Below are 18,427 nucleotides of genomic sequence, written 5' to 3' on the forward strand. Positions count from 1 at the left end.
TGTGTGTGTGCATGCATGTGACTATGTGTGTGTATGTGTATGTGTGTGTGTATGTGAAGATAGAAATACAGTGCTAATCTTCATTTGCATCAGAAGAGGATTCTTGGTTCTCTCTGGGTAGGGCCCATCCCTGCTACAACTGATCTTGCAAATCAGGACTGAGTGAGCCAGAATAAGGCTTGAAGCACCTCACTTTCTTCAAATTTTGGCCTTAGGTTGATAACTCTAGGTACATAGTTTCAACCCAGAAACTTCTACAGAGCGTACAGTGTGTGATCTTATATCATTTATCTGACTTTCTGGCTGACTTAGGATTTTCAGTTTAACACAGTAGAAAACGAACTGTGAACTCTATCTCCAATCAACTTATTTTCTTCTAAAATCGCATTAGATAAAGGAAGAAAGGAAATAGAATTGGGCTAGAATTGTTTTAATATTTAATACCAAAAACTTACAATTTTACAGTCAAGAGACGTTTCAATCAACAGATATTATGACATTAAAAGATTCACATAGTCCACAACTACAATGAGTAACTGACAACCATATATAATAACAAATTTAAAGGGTTCACTGTGAGGCTCTGAATAGTTCATTAAATCTTAACACATCCTATGAGGTGGGAGCCACTGTCGACCCCATTTTATAAATGACTAAGAAATCTCAGAAATCTTTATTTGTCGAGATCACACAGCAGGAAGCATCAAGGCCAAGATCTGAGTCTGGCAACCCAAGCCCCATACTCCCCTCTACCACTCTGCACCAAGCTCAGAGACCTCACTCTGAACCTTGTCCAGGAGCTAATAACACCAGACAAGTTATTTACTGGCTAGGTCTCCATTGCTTTGTCTACACCCACGTCAAAGGATCATGCAAGGATGAAAGGGGACCCTGTGGAAAACCCAAGATGAAATCCCATTCCATGACCAGGGGAATTTCCAGGTAACAGACAGCTAACAATCTGAATGGGTATAGGCATATGCCATGTGGTGTGTGGACATATAATTTTATCTCCGCAGATGACTTCATTAGACGTTTATGGTCTTCTAACTATTAGTGGAATTTTGGTCAAAGGTAATTGTAGAGGCTGGGGTGTTTCTTAGCATGTGGAAGGACCTCAGTTTGTTCCCTAGGAATCATTAATCACACACACACACACACACACACACACACACACACACACACATACACACGGTGTAATTAATTGTGTAGGCGTGAACTTGACAATTTAACGTAGACCAGAACGGGTGAGAGGTCTAGCTGTGGTTGTAGCTGAAGCCTTAGCTTGCATCCCCACCCCACAATCACAATGGAGTGGATAAAAGAAATTTCCCAACTATAGAAATGAGAAGCAGTTCATGCATAAAGCATGATAGCCTGAAGCATATTAGATCTGTTTATCTCTTTGTTTAAAATGAATGCTACCTGGTACAGTTTACATAACATGGCAGGGATCGGCCTGATAAGTGTTTGCATCACCTGGGGAACACACCGGCTCATTTCCTCAACACCTTTCCGCATGACTGGCTTGCCAGCAAGTGTAATAGCAAACAAAGTTTTAATAGGTCAAGAGCAGAGTAACCGCTCGCATTAGCAGGGGGGGGTGAGTGGGCTTGACGTTCGCCGAGGCTAATAACTGACACTTTCAGCATGCATTTTTGAATGCTGCTTAATGGGGAAGTTTAGAAAGGAAAGGCTCTTCCAGAAGAGCCTGCCATAACTTCTAAGCCACGGGTAGAAGGGAGAAGAGAAGGGTGTCACGGCAAATCCACACGTGAAAATGTGGGAGCCCTTGAAAGCAGGTGGCTCAGACACCATTTCTCCTATCGCTTGCCTGTTCTCCTAACTAACGATTAACCTGCTATTAAGCTTACGGATTTGATGGCTTTCTGCTGCTGTCTCAAAGGTTGTCTGTGCTGGGCGAGGCCCTCATTACTAGCCTGTTGTTCGAGTGAAACCGCCACATAGTGACTGAGGCTGGCATAGCACATCGGTTTTACTGAAGCTGCAACAAGACAGATACATGCACTCTGTTTTAGAACCTTTCCTGTGTGCCAGGAAGGGAGAAAGAAACCTTCGTAGCATCTTCCGATCCCTTGTGTTATTATTTATAGAGTTAGTAGGAGCTATCCCATCCATAGCCAGTCTTCCTTTCCCCAACACAATAATAAGTTTGGGTAAAGTTTCAAGTGTGTTGAAATGAATAGCTATGCTCCTGGCCCTGGCTTTGGAAACCCGGAAGCCCAATATTGTATCTCTCCTCTCCACATTACTGAGAAGGAGAGAAAAATCTGCCGCTGTATTCAAACAGAAGAATGGACAGACTTCCCTCTGTTGAAAATCCATGTCCTTTGTGGGCATGCTATCATTGAAGCCTCTTTAATAATCCGGGGTGGAGAGAAGCTGGGTGGAGAAGGAATTGGAGGTTCATGTGTGCACTCCTTAGACACTTCCCACTGTAGCAGATGGGAAACTTTGTCAATATGTATCCAGGCTCCTAAGGGACACAGATCAGTAACTGAATCACAGGTAAATAGATAGATTAGATGTGGCAGTGGCGGGAAACGCGTGCTGGAAAACAAATCCACAAGAACAATTTTACAGGGCTTGCCTTCTATTTTCATAAGAAAACTAAGCCAAATAATCTGACAAGGGCAGAAATCAAATCATCTGTCAAGTTCCTCTACCTTTCATTTATCACACAGTTTAATACCGTAATGAAAAACAGCAAATGAAAAATGGAGTGAATGACCAATGAAAAATGCATTCTCTGAGGATATAGTGATGTGTTATTAGCCTAAATCCTCCACCCTTGTCCACGGATCCCTGCCAGGGGAGGCCCTGTGGCCACACAATCCTTTTCATTCAAGTATAACAAATCCCGGAATGACATTAACACTGCTGTTGGGAGAGCCCTCCCTACAGAAAAGCTCCCCTCTCCTTCCTTCCTTGCATTTCTTTATCCCTTCTTGACATCACAGTGTGAGCTGGCCAGGCTTCTTACTGCAGATAGAGGCCTGGTGATGTGGCCCAGGGCAGTGAAATGCAGGGGCAGAGAGATGGGGGCTTCCTCCCTGATAGGTCGAGTGAGCCCATGGAAACAGAAAACCAGAGTATTTCATCTGTCCAGCACCCAAAGACAGAGAAGTCAGGTCTAGACCCATGAATCTTGCTTGTCCTCAGAGTCCAAGATATACATACCCCCTAAAATGGACACTGGGTACTCCATGTGTAAAAGAAATAAAGAAGAACTCAGGGTGATTTTTGTACACAAAGTCTAAGTAACACCAGCTAATATTCAGAGCGCTTCCTAAGGGCCAAGCATTCTCAAAGGACTGTATTAACTTATTCGGCCCTCTGGAATTTTTAAGAGTGGATGCTATTATTAACACCATTTCTATGATGGACCAATGGATCGTAAGAACCAAGAATGTAACCAGAAGATCTACACCCAGGAGCTAGTAAAGCTAAGAACCAACGGTAATCTGCCAGCTCCAGAACCTTCTTCCCAGCTGCTACCTCTTAGTTAGTGTCTCTTCAATCTCAAGATGAGTGAAGGAACTCACTTGAAGAAAAAAAAAAAATGGTGTCAGCCTCTTGTTTATTGTTTGGGAAAGAAGAAAGCTGCATTTAGGAAAATAGTTTTAGGAACAGCACGGAAATAACTGCAATTAAATAATCCCACCAACTAAAATAAAATGCGATTTATCCTCAAGCCTCCTGTCCAGACAGTGTATGCTCAGAGAAGAGATAACATTTATTTCACACAGTGGTAACGTCTAACAGATTGTGGGTACTCAAATCATTCTCCTGCTACTAGACCAAGATGATTAATAAGGCAGAATATATTTATTTCTGAGGAGCAGAGGCACTGGTCCTGATTTAGACAGTTTGTGCTGCTGAGCTGCAACACAAAATTGACCTCCACATAATTAGGTTGGACGCTGGTGGAGTAAAGACTCAAACGCAAACCGTTCTAGTTTGACAAGCAGAATTCAAGAGTGGCTGCTTTCCTCTTCTTTCTTTCTTTAAAGGAAAGTGATGATTATTTAATATTTTGTCGAGTGCCAACAGAGTACTCAGCACTGTGCAAGACCCAGGGACTGGTTGCCGGAAAGTGCCTGAAGGAAAACATCAGTAAATTAAAATCCACAGAACCGCATGAAGGCAGCTGAGGAGTACCTAAGGACAGAAAGAGGTCCTCGCCTCTCCCTGGACAGCAGCGAAAACGGAAGTGAGAGGCGAGAAATAAAAGGCTCCGTGGTTCAAAATACAGGGATTAGGTCGCGTGGACACGAGGCTTTGAGAGCGAATCCCCGCGCAGGTGTGAGTAGCAGAAAGGACCGCAAACGCCAGGCAGCGAGATGGAAAGCAGAAAAAAGAGGAATAAAGAACAACAAAGATAGCAAGGAGCATGCCAGTCTTTCCTCCATCCTTCCAAAGAAGAAGGCCTGGAGGAAAGGCAGCAAGGTCTGGAGTCAGGTGTCTGGATCCTGGCAGTGGGTCCCTAGAGCACTGTGGTCCATTTGCCTCCGTGCATGCTTGGAGCACCAGGGGTCAACATCTAGGTCAGGCTCCTTAGGAAAAGCACAATGTTGAGCCTGTAGCCTGAAGATGCAGCCCTCAAAGAAAGCTACAAAGAAAAACGGTGTCTAGTTCTCAACAAGGGCAGATGGCTCTCGTGGGGCAAGCCGGAAAGTGGAAAAACCAACAGCTGCCCACAAGTACAGCCTTCTAGCCTGCAGTCCCAGTGTCCACAGGAACACCCAGCCTCGGGGCAGAGCCCAGGGCTGCCCTCTCATTGAGACAGGTGGTGTTCTGGAAAGAACTCTGCAACCCTATGGTGGGATCAGAGCAAACGGGAAGGACTTAGGAGCGCTAGAGTCCTTTGAATGAGTCCCCAAAATCATGGATAAAAGGAAGAGCGATAGGTGTGGTACATTTTGACTTTCAAAAGACTTTAAGTAGGAGAGAGAGAAAAAAAATAATAATCCTTGCAAGAGGCTATTATGCAAAATTGGTAACCATAGGGCAAGTGTTAAAATTCTGTTACATCTTAAAAACTAGTTAAGAGATGGAAAGAAATGAGAAGGAATAAAAGGCCATTTCTTTCTGTAGAAAGAGGTTAATTGTGGGGAGCCCAGGGGAGAACACAGATACCAGCTTTATTCAGAGTCTTAATAACGACCTGGAAGAGGAAGATGAAAAGGGAGATGGTGAAACTTGTTGATGAAAAGGAATTATTTAAGGCTGTTTGAGTCATGCTAGGGTCTGAGAGAATCTAGAAAACAGACACGTGGTAAGGGGAAAAAATAACGAAAATTAAAAATAGCCCAGCATGTAGAGATTGAGCCAGAGCTTTAGAGGACAATCTACCACTCTCCCAGGAAGGGCTGTCACTGTACTGTGTGGCCCCTGCTGGTGTTGCCTGGGGACAGTCCTTTTGTGTGGGATTAACTGAGTAGGGACCCATCTTTATGGAGGCCAACTTACATGGTATCTGCCACTGTGGAACAGGAGCACTGCAGTGTTGCCTCCGTTCTTGTTACAATGTAAGAACAGCACGTTCTGCAGATCGACGGAGGGCGGGGATCTGTTACTGATGGGAAGCAAATGTCCAAATGAGAGAGCATCGCCTCTGTGCTCATTGACTGAATTAGTGGACATTTCTCCCAAGCACCGGTATCTCTACACTCTTTTCTTCCGCCTGCCTTTGACACATGACTGAAGCTCTCTTCTCTTCCCCAAAAGAGCTGCTTCATTTCTACAAATGCAGCAAGGCGAACCCCAAGTGTGTGAGTCAGGCATTGTCCCCCGGAGAAAGGTGGGTGCTCATGAATAGAAAGTTAATCATCCTCCTATAAGATACATTCTAGCTATTTCAAATGGAAAAGAAACATTGTCCCACCCCGAAGCCCGATGAATAATATCACAGGACACCAGGAGAGGCAGAAGAGAATTCATACTCTGCTCCTTCCCGCCCCCACTTCCCCATCCCTGGTCCTCTGGAGGACAGAACCCACCCTCTGAATAAAGGAGGGCAGGGGTTAGGCTGCTGTGGTGGTGGGATTGAACGGTGGAAGAGACTCATAGCAGAAGTTGAGGTAAAAGGGTAGACGCCATGAGAAACATCAGGGAAGATTTCTTTCTAGTCTAGGAAATAATTTCATGTGCCTGCTCTCTTTCTCAAAATGCTGCTCTTGTGGGAGTCACTGATCCAGTCAGTAACTAGGCAAATTTACTCAACAAATGGTTCTCAAAATAGGAAGTATTAGTTGCCAATAAACACATATAAAATGTTCAGCACCCTTAGCCAGCAGGGATACACACGGTAAAGCTACACTGAGGTTCCATTTTCCCCATTAGGAATGGCTCTTAGCAGAGCAAAAACCAAACAAACAAGAATGAGGAACAGCAGCCTGAGGAGCTGGCTCTGCACCTGAGGTCACATGCAGAGCTCCCAAGATCGTTTCCTAGCACCCATGTCGGGCGGCTCCCAACTGCCAGTACCTCTAGCTCTGGGGGAGCTGATGTGTTCTTCTGAACCCCACAGATACCTGTGCATGCACACACACACATGCACACACACACACACACACACACACACACACATGCACACACACACACACGCATACACACACATACACACACATACACACACACACACACACACACACACACACACACACAACTACAAATAAATCTTAAAAAAAAAAAAGACAAATGCCTGTGAGGGTGTGTGAGACAGAATCCTTATGTGTCACTGGTAGGAATATAATTCAATACAACCACAATGAAGGATTCTTAGAAAACTACAACTCTCATGCCCTGAGTCACCATTTTACAGAGAGGAAAATGGAGGCCCTGACAGACTTACTACTGGCCCACGAGCAACAGGGCTGGATGCCAATTCAGTGGTCTAAGTACAGACCATATTCTTCTTCCACTTAACCAAATGGAAGAATAAAGAAAATATCCCTGCTCTTCCCCACATGTGGGACAGTGTAATCAATATGACCTGTGATTTCTGCAGCCCTGCCTCTGCCCTCAGTCTCCCACCCAGCACCTGCAGCCTTCAACCCAGCCTGGAGCATCTGAGGCAAAGGGAAGTCAGGCTTTGACACTCACACACATGCTAGCGAGAGCAACCCACTAGAGAGACATGTTTACACATTCAACATTCCCTTTAGGAAGTCTGTAGAGATTTTGATTTCTGTTTGCACTCATAGTATGTTAGTGATTTTCATATTACATTAGCAAATTTAATCTCTGCTAATGAGATAGGAAGATATTAGCACAATGAGATGTGATTTAACAACTTTCAGACTTGGGTGGCAAAGGCAGAATTTGCAAGTGAGCACCAATTCCAATCTCTAATTGAAAAATAAGTCAGAAACCACAGATATCTGTAGTTCCCTGATTTCGGGTCTAGATACAAGCCAGAGGGGGGGGGGGGGGAATGGTTTGTATCCAAGAAATCTGTGAATGAGGAGGCACAACTTGAGGAAGAACTGTTTGGTTTGAGGTCTCAAGCTGTCCTGAGTTGGAGAACCACCCAGTTTCCGATTTGTTAGATTTCCAACACCTAAGGGAAGTGTGGGTATTGAAATATCAACAGTAACTGTCAAATGTCCACTGTCCCACCAAGATGATGGTGTTCTCCCTCTCAGGGGTCCTGCCCCTAACCTCTCTCTGGTATGTAGGGAGCCAACAGGGAGACACACTGAAGCCACATGGCCCCATAGAGAGTAAAATGAGTCCATTCTATAAGCAGAACTGGGCGTGGGGACACACTTCTCCCTTGGAGTTTTCCTGGGAAACCCATGGACTAATTTCTGTACTACTTTTTGTTTAGTTCTGGTTTCTCGAATACACTGATTTAAAAAGGAAGGAAGCAAGGAAGGAAGGAAGGAAAAAAGAAAGAGAGGGGCGGGGTCTGGTGAGATGGGTCAGCAGTTAAAAGCACTGGCTGCTCTTCCAGAGGACCTGGGTTCCGTTCTAAACACCCACATGGTGGATCACGAGTCTCTGTAACTCCAGTTCTAGGGATCCAATGCCTCTTAGGGCTTCTGCAGGCACCAGGCACAGACATACAGGCAAGCAAAATACTCATATACACAAAGTAGAAGTAATTAATTTAAAAAAAAACACACTTGGAAATACTTTAGAGTCACGGTAGTATGCTAGAAAATGGGATACATTTTATAATCAAAGTTACGTTTTCATAAATACTTAAGAAATACATAATCTAGCTCCTCGTATGAGTAGATATTCCCCCATCCTATAGCACATTCTAGTTTCTTGGCTCACAATACAGCTTTAAGCACAGACACAGACTTTCCAGAACAGAACAGCTCCCACAGTTTGGGAGAGCATGTCGCTCAAACTCCCCTTTACCACTGAAGCCCCCACCTCCTTTTTAATTTCCTAGGTGATGCTTTATTGCTGTAACAGATACATGTGTGTACCAAATAATACGCTTTCTGATTACTTTATACCTACACAGTAAACATTTACCAAGGTAAAATTAATATGATTTTAATAATATCATTTTAATAGAACAGAATGTCCACTGACAAGAGGAACTATTTGAATTCCATCTGTGTTCATAAGTGCAACACCACCTTCATGATAGCTGGCTAGACAGCAAACCGTGCTATTGGTCCCAGGTGTCCCAGTGTCCCATAGGTTGCAGTTGGGACCTTTTGAAAAGAGACCAGAAAAACGTTTTATAGACACTAGTGTGTTTCCCACGTGATAAGAAAACTGGACCAAAAAAAAGTGTGTGTGCAGAACACTCTTTTCTATGTGCCCTTCTGCGAAATTCAGCCAAAGCTGCAACTTCAAAGAATCTTTTGATGGAAAAAAGATGTTTTAATTCTCACATTTTATGACAGTGCTGCAGGACACTTACAGTTGATTGACTGTAAGGCAGGACCTGGATACTGTCTCACAGGAAAAGAAACCCTAGCTTGCTCCTGACATCCCCCCACCCCCACTCCTCACACACACACACACAGTATTTCCAGCCAGGGATATGGACAGGCAAGAAATGAGTTAAAGGGAAAGATGGTGAGAACACAGCAAGTAGCATCGTCAGACCCCACCAGGGTCCCTCACATGGGCCTGTGAACGGAGGAAGGAATATTCCCATGGTCAGGTGCCCTGCTCACCCCAAAGCTGCAATAAAGAAGGCAGACCTCCCACATCTGCAAGGCTGCTGAGGGGAGCTGGAGGGCCAGGGAGAAGGAAGTCTGGCTTCCACCCCATTGGGCAAAGACTCAGCCAAAGGAAGTGCCAGGCCACTGTGCTGACCCACTTCGAGCCCTTCCTCTCCATTTATCCCCAAGCAGAAGAGATACAAAAGCATCACTATGGTGAGAGGGAAAGTTGGGGAAGCATTCTGGGAATCGACATGCAAATAAGCACTCCAAGTACTGGGCTTTGTTCTGAGAACTCCCATCATTGGGAGACGTTAAAACACCAGTCAGGAAAGGAGCCGAGCTGGGAAGGACCTGGTAGGTTTACAGCCAGAGTGTCCTCCTTTGAGACCTTTGAGAGACTGTCTCTGTACCACAGCCCAGCCTGAGCTGGCACAGGTAAAACTAAAACTAAACATGTCTCCGCTGAACAACTAAAAGGACAACAGGCCTGAATGGAGCTGCCCTGGGACAGTGACAGTCACCACACTTCCTGGTCTCTGAGTCATCATCCTTGCTGCCACCAAAGCAATAAGAAGTCCAGCCAGGGATCATAAAGAAAAGCCAAGGACAAAAGCAACGGTCTCTAGGAAGCTAGCTTTTGCATTCTGAGCAGCTGCCCGAGTCTCCTAGACAAAGGCCAAAGATACCGTCTTACCCACGCCACTGCTTCTCCAACTTCCATGCCGGTGACCTGCAGGCTCTCAGATCCACAGCACACTGTACTCAGTGCTAACTGGAGTCAACAGTACTAAAGGGGGAAGGGGGTGACTGCTTAATGGCCCACAGTGGGCTGTAGGACGTCTCTTTGGTGGATTTATTACATCTAAGACCCTGAAGAAAAACTGCTTCTTCCCACTACAGGCACTGGGCAGTGCTCATTGTGCATAAAGGGAGGCAAGGTGACTCTAGGGTTTGTTAACGAGAAGCCCTGAACGCTGAGCTAGTGGTTAGAGAAACCAGTGGATTAGTTCTGTTTGTATTGGGATCCTGCTTCTCCGTATACAAGGCTTCCTTCGCTCCATCAAGATGCCTTATGGTCTTATTTTTACCACTGTCTTTTCCCCTCCCAGAACCAACCCTGCCCCTTCCTCCCTGAGGTGTTCGTGGTCAGGAAAACTGAGCTGCAGAATCCAAGTCTCCCTCAGGTTTCAACTGTCTGTCAAGGACGTTTACTCAGACTATAATTGACTCCTAGAGAATGGACAGTCCCAAAGCTAGCTGGGCATTGATTGGCCTAACGAAATCATGAAGGCCTGGTGCTGGCCATCCTGCTGCTGTTTCCTGGTACCCATGAGTCTTTCCCTTGAGCTCTGAGCAGTAGCCATAGCCTCACAGCAATATCGAGATACAGCTGGGATGTGGTGGCCTGGTTAGCCCTTCAATACATGGTAACCCTGCCTTTGGACCTCTCAACAGCCTGGTCCTCCCTCGCAGAACTATGCCACCAGATATCCAGAGGGACATTGCGTGCTTCAAATCTGTAATCAGATGTCAACCTTCCCTGACCTTTCTAGCCATTCAGGCATTTCATACCCATTTCAAACACATCTGTATGGTATGTTTCTCTCCATACCCCCCATACACATATATACGTATGTGTCTCTCTCTCTCTCTCTCTCTCTCTCTCTCTCTCTCTCTCTCTCTCTCTCTCTCTGTGTGTGTGTGTGTGTGTGTGTGTGTGTGTGTGTGTGCACTCACACATCCGTTTATCCTCCTAATAGAATTAGACTATACTGTGGGGAGAATTTCTTTCTGTCCCATTCCTGCTGTCTCACTGTGACCTCAAACCTATGGCAGGGACTAACACCAGTAGAAACTCAGACAGGACTTGCTGAATGGATCTGTTGTGAAGTCAGTTGTGAGCCTGGCTTCATGATGGATTGCTTTAGTCAAGCATGTTTCACCTACAGATTAGGAGGGCTTTGAGCATTTTAGGGGTAATCCTTGTTTTCCTGAACAATAGAACTAGAAGAGGTAGCTGAGTAGGGAGATAAATATTGGTTAGTGGGGAGAAATTGGAGAAGTTTTGTTTTTGTTTAAGAAAAATGTAGAAATAAAGGGAAAGCAGTCAACAGTGCCAATGATGTTCTATTTCTGTTTTTAAAAGCAAGAGAGATGGTTATCAACTTATCCTGAGTCATGATTAATAATTTCATCAATTCCATTCCTCCTGTTCATCAGAATCACTGGCTTTGGAGACCAGGTTGACATCTGTGTCTATGAGAGTCCACAGTTGACAGGAGTTGTTTTCTTGGCCTTTACAGGATGGCCAGGCATCTTACTATGAGATAGCCCTGACTCAAAACCATGTAGAGTCTCTGGAAATGGGGTGCAGCATGCTTCTGAAGGACGACGTGATGCCTAGAAAGCCCAGCGCCACCACTGTCCGTGGACTGGAGCTAGCTGATGCTCTTAAGCACGTTCTGAATCACTCACAATCCCAGGAACAGCGGCCATCCTTCCCCTGTCCCCTTCCTTTTGGGAAGCTTTGATTTAAGACGATGCCTGAGCAGAGCAGCTTTGTGCAGTGGCGTCATTTGACCCAGATGGTCTGTTTTTATGGTCTGAGCCAATTAGTTAAAGTGACTTTGACTATAATAGGGACCTGTGACATTCCTCAATATTATTGCATTAGTCACTCTGGAACAGTTTCCGGCTTGCGTTTGGAATCTGGCTCTGTGCCTTTCTTATGATGATCATTATATGACTTGTGGCTGTCCTACGAAACAATAACCCTTGAGTCCTTGGGAGTAAACTGATTTTATTTCAATGAGTCCTGGGCGCCTGATGAACATGTGAATCACCTTTATTGTTCTGATTAATGATAAAGCTTTGATTGTTTTTCTTTCAAACCTGTATTAGGCAAGAGAAGAATGGGTTAGCAAGCCCTAATCTGACCCTGGGGAGTGAGGTGACCCTGAGAAAGTCACCTCCCCTCCCACACTTTTTCTTGCTCTACGTATAGGGGACTCCTTTAGATCGCTGAGCCTTGTAAGTGCTGTGGTAGCTTTGTCAGTCATGGTGAGTACTTGTCCTGGGCACTGAGTCTAGCCTCTATCTTAAAACTGAATTGGGCTGGGCTGGATCACATTAAATGTGTTCATCTACTTACACAACAGCACAGCAACACTGGCCTGTGCTGTACGATGTCTCGCTGACCTCTGAACTCTATCACCAGATATTTCCTAAGACCATGGCTACACTCCATTTCTGAGCCCCAAGCACAGCGGGCTATGAGACCCTCATAGGTGTTTGTTCAATTGATAAATAACTGAAACACAGCCCTCCAACCTCTACTCCCACGGCCTTGGTGGAAACCATGGTTGCCCTTTCCTTTGGGTCCATCTCTCTTTGGTCCTTGATATGTTTGTATTAATCTCTTGCACTCCCACCTGAAATCGTATCGTATTTCATTAGTCCAGGGCCTAATGCTTGCTGTTGGGGCAAACCCCACCTGACAAGAGCTGCCATTTGACCCATATTCAAGCTACAGGCCAGAAGCATCAAATACATCTAAATGTGGTACAGCTGTAGCCAGCATCCCAGAACTTTATTGCTCTAAACTGAAGCACAGGTACACTACAAACAACCGTCATTTTCCTCTCCACTGAGTCCACTCTACCCTCTCAGATGACCTAGTGGTCATGACCCCACCAGTGTTTGGGTGATTTTTCGTTGTTTCTTCTGCTGAGTCCTGTACCTTCTCCTGGTTCACTCTCCTTTTCTCTGCTGTCATTCCTGGCACTGTAACCCCCAGCTTCTTTATCCTCAGTAGACCCTTGGCTGTCACTTCCCCACTAGGCCTCCTTTATATTTCCTTACATCATCTGTAATTCTGTGATTCTTCCAATTCATTCTTTTAACCAGAGAGAGCACTGCCCTGTTTACGTGTTACCAACTATGTAAAGAAAGCAATATGAACCTTCAGTGATTTTTTTAAAAGAGGGTTTGTGGAGAGGATTAACTGGCAAATGACTTAAAAAGGCAGCTGAAGAAAGAGAGGGCACTAAGGGAGCGGCAACTACAGTGAGATTTACATAAACGAAGGGACTGACCAGTAACATGGTCTTTGTCAATTTCCTTCCAGTCGAGAGAGAGAGAGAGAGAGAGAGAGAGAGAGAGAGAGAGAGAGAGTTACTAAGCAGAAAAGGGCAGTTTCTTCAGTACCAAAAAGTAGCAAGGAATCCTAGAATCCAGCCATATCCACCTCTGTGGGGAGTCGCTGAGTTTTGACTTCACTCTGAAATCTGAACTGTTCAGAGGACACCATGCTTTTTGGGGAGCTTTAGAAAAGTGAGCGCTGGCCCTTTAAATGTGAGCATGAGTCGACAGAGTGACTATCATAGAATAGTACATATTTCATTAAATCTAGAAAATAAACTAAAATCCCTCTAAGTCTGCTAGTCTCCCTGCCAGAGCCCTGTGTGCTCCTCTCCATTTCCATACAGCAGGCCTCAGAAACGCACTGCGGCAGAAGTGCGGAAAGTTAAAGATTTCCAAGTAAATCACAATGAATAAATTAGATTCCGGTTGAAGGCATGCTCCACAAGCCCGTTGTGGGGTTTGAGAGTGCGTGGTCATAGACAATGGATCCTCTTTAAAATGGGAAAAATAAAAGTGCTTATCTCAAAGGGTGTTGTGACAACTAAATTAAATGTGTATGTAAATCAGCTGGCATTAACCCTAATCCCCTGCACCTCAAAGCTGGTGTTCACCACAGTAAAATGGCTATTGAGAAAATTCTGACCAATCACCTACTGTTTAGCTTTTAAATTATCATAGTTGCCAATGTTGGGAACACCTGCCTTCGTGGTGATTTATGTTTTTTGAGGTAAGTGTCCAAATATGTGTTAATTCATGTGTTTTTGGTTGTCTGGGTCTAGGAAGTTGATTGGATTTTAGCATATACAGCCCAGAACCAGCAGCCAGCTTGTCAGCACAGACATGACGCGGCAGTAAAAGAGCATGCCTCCTCCCTTTCTTTTTCTCCTGTTTCCTCAGCACACCAAGTTCTTGTTTGGTATAATTTATCATCTCATCATCTGCATAATTACAGTGTATTTTCCTCATCCCTCTTAGCACTTTAACTTTCAGCCTTCTCTCTTTCCCCCGCCTTACTCTATCTATCGCCTCTCTTTTTGTCCATTAAAGTCTCTCTTTTTATTTTCACATTTGCTTTTCTCCTGTTACATTTACTATCCCCCATTATCTGGCAAAACCATGGACTAAAGTTCTCTTCCTGTCTTTATCGAGCTCACGATAGCGAGGTATCTCTGAACTGTAATCAACCTAGAAGTCTTTCCTCCGATGTTTCTCATGGTACCCCCACCGCAGTGTTAGGACTGCACATCTCAATCTGGAGAACAGATTGTGCCACGGTAGAGTTGGCTGGTTTCTAATATTAGTCAGATCTGCATTTGGCCTCATAACAGTGTGTGCCACTCAGAATTAACTTGGATTTAGCAAACCTCACCCTCATGTACATTTGACTACCCCGAAATTTTCTGGAAGTTTGGTGACCCAGGTGACATCATGCCCTTTACATCCTGAAGGGGATACATGGAAAAACAAAACAAAACAAAACAACAACAAAAAAAGACCCACATGCTGAACCCAAGACTACATGGACCTCCTAATGTCATGAGATCTGCACAGCCCCTACACCATACTGCTACTTTCCCTGGTTTGATCCCGCCTGAAGACACCACTTTTGTTTTTCTAGAATGGGATTTTCTACTTTGGGAGCCAACTGACTGCCAAGCATCACCGCCCGTTGCCAGTCTCTCAACTACCCAGTGATCCTTAAAAATGGGTGTCAGGAGTCAACCTGCAGAGATGTTAGCATCAACAACTATAAACACGTAGTAGGTCTTAGCATGTGCCAATCTATATATTTACATGGATTGGTCCATATGCTCTACTCAAATATATACACATTAGTGGGGGGGCACAAGCATTCATACACGTGTTTGTTCATGTGTTGGGCAGTGCATGAAGTACAGAGGTCGATGTTGAATGCCTTCCTTCATCAGTCCCGGCCTTACTTTTTGAGACAGGGTCTCTCACTCTACGTAAAACTCACCAATTCATCTAGACGGCTGGCCCACAAACCCGAGAGATCCTTCTCTCTGCACCCTAGGATTATAGGCATGTGTCTGCCTTTTATGTAGGTGCTGAGGGTCAAGACTGAGCTAAGGTCTGCATGCTTGTGTGCAAATGCTTCACCAGCTGAGCAGTCTTCCTGCCCTGAGTTCTTTGAAGACACATAAAAGGCCATCTACTCTACCAAATACACCAAAACGGCCTCGCAGAGAATGTTTTAACCTATTGAAAGGAAAGGAAGTAGGGTCTCGTGGAGATTAAAATAAAATGGGAATTGAACCAATAAATCTGATTGCCAAGTCCATCCCTCCTCTTTAACTGGTCACCAGGGTGTATAGCATTTTCCTTTCTGATGAGCTGGCCTCAAACTAGTGTCGAGCTGGGGCCATTACGGAAATAAATCTCCACGTTGCAATGATTGTCTCACTCTTCGTCCTCTGCTCTTACTCTTCTTTCCACAGGAAGGCACAGTGTCCCCAGGCTTCAGGTAAAACCTCCCTGTAAAGTTCCCTTCTTTACACACATCAGTTGTCAGGCAGAAGGAGATACTCCAGAGATAGGGACTGTTACGGGGACAAGAAAGTAAAGGAAGGTTCACATAGGAATTGTCCCTATTAAAAAGGAAAGTCCTCATCATCAAATATAAATCCCTCTGAAGCAATCTGTTATTATATTTAATTATATATATTTAAATTATAAATAAGTAAATAATAATAAATGGAGAGACAACGACTGGCTTCTGAGTTCAAACTTTTCCTTTGGTTTTTGAGTTCCTCTCCTTTGAGTCTCCCGGGGGTATAAGCCTATAATTTTAATTCTGTCCTGGCCTCTTCATGAAGCAGATAGGCTGCTCAGGTAGTATTTATTACCTGTTAGGAAGGACAGTTAGGAGTATGCCTCACAAATTCCAGATGCAGTGCACTGCACTGGGCCTTTCTCAAGGACAGAGGGGGTGGGCTGGGACGTACACAGGAGAAACGTTGCTCATTAAGAGAAGGCTTGTTATCCGGGAACGTATAATTAAGGTGACGGTCCCAGCTTCTGTGACAGCCAACACTTGGGTAGTTGTTTGATGGCTGCATGGGTCAGGGATCAGCTCCTGCTACAAGATGTAGGCACATTAGTGTGTTAGTGAACAGGTTAGGAAGTAAATTACAGCTGCCTTTCTCGCACACATTACTGTCGGTCTTCATTGTTTTGTTTTTACTGTACATCAGCAGGACTGTGGCTTCTGAAGACTCCATGTGACAGGTTAGGCATTTTATCCTTTGAGTAAACAGTAATCATGGTGTGAAGAAAGTGGAGCGTTGGAGAATTTTTTTTTCTATTCTTTGAGAATTCCACTCTTCTTTTTAGTTTGCTCCAAGGGCTCATTGGGGATACATATATTAAGCCCTTTAAATAGTTCATAATAAATCTTTGTCTCAGGCTGATTCTGACAGTTTTTTTAAAGAGTCTTTTAAGAGAGAATCCTCAATCATTTGTTAATCCATGGGGGTGATCTTCAGACTTCGGAAAAAAAAATAAGAGCCCGGGCTCTTGGGTAGTGAAAATACAATGGCAGAAATATATATATGGAAAATACCAAGAATATCACCTTGCTGAGATTACATATTCTGCATGTGTCTAAATGCTACTGCTCTTCTTCAACAAGCTAGAAGAGAAAGGAAAATAATTGTCAGAACACCAAGGGTTTGTACAGCTAATTTTATGTTTTGGACTTACATGCATCTAAAACTCCAGACTTCAAACTGTCTAGGAAAAAATATGCTTCTTAGAATAAATTCTTTTGATGGGAAGATCATTTCTTTTTTATATCACCTCTGTCTCTGTCTGTCTCTGTCTCTGTCTCTGTCTCTGTGTGTGTGTGTGTGTGTGTGTGTGTGTGTGTGTGTGTGTGTACAGAGCTATTTTGTCTGCTCAAGAAGCAACATTCTACGTTCAGAATATGAACTGTAGATGCTGGCTATTGGTATGAAGAATGGCATTAAAGCCTTGTAGGGTAGGACACAGCATCTGAACAGAGACTTTCTGGGCCTGCAGCACCAGCCTAACTTCCCCTATAGATAAGAGTTGGTTCACCAAGAACATCAGATGTTCATGATTTTCAAATAGACCATGAATTTACCATGCACTATTTTAACACACAAAAGAAACATGTACATCTGCCAGGTGAGAATGAGGCACCATGATTTCTCGTGTAAATAGTGAACATCACCAATCGTCCTAATCCCTCACACAGTATTCGCACAGTGAATCCAAAACACCTCACAGTCTCTCTGCAGCAGGAAAGCCTGGTTGGGCTCAAGTGTTTTACATAACCAATCCTTTCAGGGGACCTTTTCCAAGTTCTTTAGCTGTACTTGTAACTGGACTGGTTCACAAGGAAACAGGCAGACTCCATGGCAGGGCCATTTTCTCCGCGTATGTGATCCAAATCCATAGATCAGTTCCAAAATTCAGTTCTGAAAAATATCAGAACTTTACTAATGACACACAGATGGAGTTTGTTAGCAAGAAAGAAAAGGATAAAAATGGAGTAGTGGGTGAAGTAGCCCACTGTTACAGACAGATTCATTCTCAAGTCAGGTCAAATAATTGAAGGCTTGGAACAAGGGTAGCCATAAATATCTGGTGCCCCTGCAGTGGAGGGAATTAAGCATGAAACAATTATGAAGAATGCAGAGAGGGCATCCGGCTCCCAGGCAACAGGGAATAATATGTGGTAGCAGCTTTGAAAGTAGTTACTTAACATCATAATATATACAGTTTAGCTTCAGAAGCCCACTGACACGATGCTGAAACGCTGATGGTAAGTTTATATTTAATTTAATTTCATATATTAAGTATGAGTTGTACGTATCATTAGAAAGCTCTATTTGAAAAGATCACCCTGTCTTATGAAACAGGAAAGAAATAGTAGTAATTAAGACCCACAAATCTGCTTTGCCCCCAGTTTCAGCAAAGGCAATTTTTACCCCCATTTCCCTCATGACTGGTAGCAATGGCCTTTATCTTTTTTAATTGACGAAGAGAAGGCAAGTCCATGGCAGGTCTAACTGAAGCTATGTAAATGGACTCGTTAAAAAAAAAAAAAAAGGACAGCTTTTTTATCCCCACCA

The 18,427-nt window shown here is 44.1% G+C and overlaps 1 protein-coding gene across 16 annotated transcripts in view; it reads left to right on the forward strand.

Moving 5' to 3' along the window:
• Nucleotides 1-18,427, forward strand: part of Npas3 (neuronal PAS domain protein 3) — an 825,122-nt gene that overhangs the window by 716,205 nt on the left and 90,490 nt on the right. The window lies entirely within an intron of this gene.

The sequence above is a fragment of the Rattus norvegicus genome, chromosome 6, assembly GCF_036323735.1.
Source record: "Rattus norvegicus strain BN/NHsdMcwi chromosome 6, GRCr8, whole genome shotgun sequence".
Lineage (NCBI taxonomy): Eukaryota > Metazoa > Chordata > Mammalia > Rodentia > Muridae > Rattus > Rattus norvegicus.